The sequence below is a fragment of the Triturus cristatus genome, chromosome 10 (assembly GCF_964204655.1).
Source record: "Triturus cristatus chromosome 10, aTriCri1.1, whole genome shotgun sequence".
Classification (NCBI taxonomy): domain Eukaryota; kingdom Metazoa; phylum Chordata; class Amphibia; order Caudata; family Salamandridae; genus Triturus; species Triturus cristatus.
The window spans coordinates 955,632,870-955,638,701 of record NC_140593.1 but is presented as its reverse complement, the minus strand read 5'-3'; the positions used below and the strand labels follow the sequence as shown (position 1 = coordinate 955,638,701).

General features: G+C 39.2%; 1 long non-coding RNA gene across 1 annotated transcript; it reads left to right on the top strand.

The window, feature by feature from the left end:
* Window positions 1-608: 608 nt before the first annotated feature.
* On the top strand, window positions 609-5,631 carry LOC146796314 (uncharacterized). Its single transcript, XR_014969599.1, has 3 exons — window positions 609-1,696; window positions 2,925-3,440; window positions 4,668-5,631. It is a non-coding gene; the product is annotated as an uncharacterized LOC146796314 (long non-coding RNA).
* The last annotated feature ends 201 nt before the right edge of the window (window positions 5,632-5,832 follow it).

The following is a 5,832-nucleotide window of genomic DNA, read 5'->3' as shown; positions in this document are numbered from 1 at the left end:
TTGAAATGGGTAGCAGGCCAGACAGGATGCCCAACTGAAGATTAACATTCTGAGATGAAAGAAACTAGGGCATTATTTGAGGCTCCTACATTTGTTTGAAGGTGTGATCGATCCCAATATTCTTGAGTTCTCTATAGGTTAGCTGATAGAGATGTGCAAAAACGAAGATGTTAGAATCTGTTATTCATAGTTTTTATTATTCCCACTAACCGTAGCATAAACCTTCCTACCTCAACTTATCAGATAACTTATTTGCTAGTGGTGTACCATAACCTAAAAGATTTTCAGTGAGAAGGGTATGCTGTCACTCGACTGGCCATGAGATGTTTTTATCTACGTCCTAATATAGGTGCTAGAGTTGTCTCGAGAGGGGTAGCAAATAAGACATAGGATTGAGAGTATGCTAGGTGGAAAATAAAATTGAGTTTAGAATTTTTAATGATCTGTGGATTTTCACAATATTACAGACTCCATAGTATTAATTATCAATGCTTTATAAAGATCTGTTTTTTGTTGTTACATTACTTTGGAAATATTCAAGTTCTAAAAATTGACTAACAGTGGACTTTTCCATCTGCAGAATATATAGAATGACCAGCAGAGGCAGTGTGCAGAAGCAAGTTTCCATGTGCTGCTGAGACCAAAAAAAAAACCAAAAGAACCTCGTTCCTCAGCCTTTCATCTGCAGAATATATTGAGTGACCAGCAGAGGCAGTGTGCAGAAGAGAATTTCCCTGCATTGTTGAGACCAAAAAAAAAAAAAGAGCCTCGTTCCTCAGCCTTTCATCTGCAGAATATATTGAGGCAGTTTGCAGAAGAGAATTTCCCTGCGTTGCTGAGACCCAAAAAAAAAAACCTCGTTCCTCAGCCTTTCATCTGCAGAATATATTGAGTGACCAGCAGAGGCAGTGTGCAGAAGAGAATTTCCGTGCATTACTGAGACCAAAAAAAAAAACAAAAACTTGTTCATCAGCCTTTCATCTGCAGAATATATTGAATGACCAGCAGGCAGTGTTGCAGAAGAGAATGACTCTGCGTTCCTGAGACCAAAAAAAAAAAAACCTCGTTCCTCAGCCTTTCATCTGCAGAATATATTGAGTGACCAGCAGAGGCAGTGTGCAGAAGAGAATTTTCCTTCGTTGCTGAGACCAAAAACAAAACAAAAAAAACCTTGTTACTCAGCCTTTCATCTGCACACTATATTGTGACCAGCAGAGGCAGTGGGCAGAAGAGAATTTCCCTGCGTTCCTGAGACCAAAAAACCTCGTTCCTCAGCCTTTCATCTGCAGAATATATTGAGTGACCAGCAGAGGCAGTTTGCAGACGAGAATTTCCCTGCATTGCTGCGACCAAAAAAAAAAAAAAGAACCTCGTTCCTCAGCCTTTCATCTGCAGAATATATTGAGGCAGTTTGCAGAAGAGAATTTCCCTGCGTTGCTGAGACCCAAAAAAAAAACCTCGTTCCTCAGCCTTTCATCTGCAGAATATATTGATTGACCAGCAGAGGCAGTGTGCAGAAGAGAATTTCCGTGCATTACTGAGACCAAAAAAAAAAAAAAACTTGTTTATCAGCCTTTCATCTGCAGAATATATTGAATGACCAGCAGGCAGTGTTGCAGAAGAGAATGACTGCGTTCCTGAGACGAAATAAAAAAAAACTCCATCAGCATTCTTTACTCCGTTTTCAATTTATATGGTAAGTCAAACTATGATTTACTCAGTTTGCTTGTCATTAAAAGAAGTTCATCGCATCTGACGGTTTTCAGTACCTTTTAGTAGGGTCTTCAGTATAAATTGAATTTGTGAAGACTGTAGCAATGTGTAGGACGCTATGAGTGTCATGATAGTTTATCAAACACTTTGAATGTCTACAAGGCTAAGAAAACTTTCTTTGGAGACTTGTGCTAGCAGTATTTCCTCAGGGGAAATTACTTTCTTTGAGGCTGGAATGAGTTTTCTTAAGTTAGAGCGATTGACTTAGTTTCACATGTAGGGAAGCTCATTTAACGTGGTTCCCTGCACTTTGCATGTTACTCTGGTATTAGAGATGTATTTCTGTTTAGGATACCTTGTGTTCTTGTAACTCCAGCCAACTTTCAAAAGGAGCCCAATGCTTTCAGTGGTGCAAAGGACATTGCCATTACACCTCCTACTACTTGCCTTGCAGTGTTTATTTTAGATAGATATATTGCGCGTAATTGCTGAGGTCTCATTCTCCTTCGTAATCGTCCCCTGGTCGCTTTGTCAAGTGGTGCCCTAACACGATAAAGCTACAGGAGGATGTCATCTGACATGAGGGACAATCAATTGCCTAGCATACAATGGAATATATTTATCATGGTATTGAAATGGGTAGCAGGCCAGACAGGATGCCCAACTGAAGATTAACATTCTGAGATGAAAGAAACTAGGGCATTATTTGAGGCTCCTACATTTGTTTGAAGGTGTGATCGATCCCAATATTCTTGAGTTCTCTATAGGGTTAGCTGATAGGGATGTGCAAAAACGAAGATGTTAGAATCTGTTATTCATAGTTTTTATTATTCCCACTAACCGTAGCATAAACCTTCCTACCTCAACTTATCAGATAACTTATTTGCTAGTGGTGTACCATAACCTAAAAGATTTTCAGTGAGAAGGGTATGCTGTCACTCGACTGGCCATGAGATGTTTTTATCTACGTCCTAATATAGGTGCTAGAGTTGTCTCGAGAGGGGTAGCAAATAAGACATAGGATTGAGAGTATGCTAGGTGGAAAATAAAATTGAGTTTAGAATTCTTAATGATCTGTGGATTTTCACAATATTACAGACTCCATAGTATTAATTATCAATGCTTTATAAAGATCTGTTTTTTGTTGTTACATTACTTTGGAAATATTCAAGTTCTAAAAATTGACTAACAGTGGACTTTTCCATCTGCAGAATATATAGAATGACCAGCAGAGGCAGTGTGCAGAAACAAGTTTCCATGTGCTGCTGAGACCAAAAAAAAACCCAAAAGAACCTCGTTCCTCAGCCTTTCATCTGCAGAATATATTGAGTGACCAGCAGAGGCAGTGTGCAGAAGAGACTTTCCCTGCATTGTTGAGACCAAAAAAAAAAAAACAGAACCTCGTTCCTCAGCCTTTCATCTGCAGAATATATTGAGGCAGTTTGCAGAAGAGAATTTCCCTGCGTTGCTGAGACCCAAAAAAAAAACCTCGTTCCTCAGCCTTTCATCTGCAGAATATATTGATTGACCAGCAGAGGCAGTGTGCAGAAGAGAATTTCCGTGCATTACTGAGACCCAAAAAAAAAAAAAACTTGTTTATCAGCCTTTCATCTGCAGAATATATTGAATGACCAGCAGGCAGTGTTGCAGAAGAGAATGACTGCGTTCCTGAGACGAAATAAAAAAAAACTCCATCAGCATTCTTTACTCCGTTTTCAATTTATATGGTAAGTCAAACTATGATTTACTCAGTTTGCTTGTCATTAAAAGAAGTTCATCGCATCTGACGGTTTTCAGTACCTTTTAGAAGGGTCTTCAGTATAAATTGAATTTGTGAAGACTGTAGCAATGTGTAGGACGCTATGAGTGTCATGATAGTTTATCAAACACTTTGAATGTCTACAAGGCTAAGAAAACTTTCTTTTGAGACTTGTGCTAGCAGTATTTCCTCAGGGGAAATTACTTTCTTTGAGGCTGGAATGAGTTTTCTTAAGTTAGAGCGATTGACTTAGTTTCACATGTAGGGAAGCTCATTTAACGTGGTTCCCTGCACTTTGCATGTTACTCTGGTACTAGAGATGTATTTCTGTTTAGGATACCTTGTGTTCTTGTAACTCCAGCCAACTTTCAAAATGAGCCCAATGCTTTCAGTGGTGCAAAGGACATTGCCATTACACCTCCTACTACTTGCCTTGCAGTGTTTATTTTAGATAGATATATTGCGCGTAATTGCTGAGGTCTCATTCTCCTTCGTAATCGTCCCCTGGTCGCTTTGTCAAGTGGTGCCCTAACACGATAAAGCTACAGGAGGATGTCATCTGACATGAGGGACAATCAATTGCCTAGCATACAATGGAATATATTTATCATGGTATTGAAATGGGTAGCAGGCCAGACAGGATGCCCAACTGAAGATTAACATTCTGAGATGAAAGAAACTAGGGCATTATTTGAGGCTCCTACATTTGTTTGAAGGTGTGATCGATCCCAATATTCTTGAGTTCTCTATAGGTTAGCTGATAGGGATGTGCAAAAACGAAGATGTTAGAATCTGTTATTCATAGTTTTTATTATTCCCACTAACCGTAGCATAAACCTTCCTACCTCAACTTATCAGATAACTTATTTGCTAGTGGTGTACCATAACCTAAAAGATTTTCAGTGAGAAGGGTATGCTGTCACTCGACTGGCCATGAGATGTTTTTATCTACGTCCTAATATAGGTGCTAGAGTTGTCTCGAGAGGGGTAGCAAATAAGACATAGGATTGAGAGTATGCTAGGTGGAAAATAAAATTGAGTTTAGAATTCTTAATGATCTGTGGATTTTCACAATATTACAGACTCCATAGTATTAATTATCAATGCTTTATAAAGATCTGTTTTTTGTTGTTACATTACTTTGGAAATATTCAAGTTCTAAAAATTGACTAACAGTGGACTTTTCCATCTGCAGAATATATAGAATGACCAGCAGAGGCAGTGTGCAGAAGCAAGTTTCCATGTGCTGCTGAGACCAAAAAAAAAACCAAAAGAACCTCGTTCCTCAGCCTTTCATCTGCAGAATATATTGAGTGACCAGCAGAGGCAGTGTGCAGAAGAGAATTTCCCTGCATTGTTGAGACCAAAAAAAAAAAAAAGAACCTCGTTCCTCAGCCTTTCATCTGCAGAATATATTGAGGCAGTTTGCAGAAGAGAATTTCCCTGCGTTGCTGAGACCCAAAAAAAAAAACCTCGTTCCTCAGCCTTTCATCTGCAGAATATATTGAGTGACCAGCAGAGGCAGTGTGCAGAAGAGAATTTCCGTGCATTACTGAGACCAAAAAAAAAAAAAAACTTGTTCATCAGCCTTTCATCTGCAGAATATATTGAATGACCAGCAGGCAGTGTTGCAGAAGAGAATGACTCTGCGTTCCTGAGACCAAAAAAAAAAAAACCTCGTTCCTCAGCCTTTCATCTGCAAAATATATTGAGTGCCCAGCAGAGGCAGTGTGCAGAAGAGAATTTTCCTTCGTTGCTGAGACCAAAAACAAAACAAAAAAAACCTTGTTACTCAGCCTTTCATCTGCACACTATATTGTGACCAGCAGAGGCAGTGGGCAGAAGAGAATTTCCCTGCGTTGCTGAGACCAAAAAACCTCGTTCCTCAGCCTTTCATCTGCAGAATATATTGAGTGACCAGCAGAGGCAGTTTGCAGACGAGAATTTCCCTGCATTGCTGAGACCAAAAAAAAAAAAAAGAACCTCGTTCCTCAGCCTTTCATCTGCAGAATATATTGAGGCAGTTTGCAGAAGAGAATTTCCCTGCGTTGCTGAGACCCAAAAAAAAAACCTCGTTCCTCAGCCTTTCATCTGCAGAATATATTGATTGACCAGCAGAGGCAGTGTGCAGAAGAGAATTTCCGTGCATTACTGAGACCAAAAAAAAAAAAAAACTTGTTTATCAGCCTTTCATCTGCAGAATATATTGAATGACCAGCAGGCAGTGTTGCAGAAGAGAATGACTGCGTTCCTGAGACGAAATAAAAAAAAACTCCATCAGCATTCTTTACTCCGTTTTCAATTTATATGGTAAGTCAATCTATGATTTACTCAGTTTGCTTGTCATTAAAAGAAGTTCA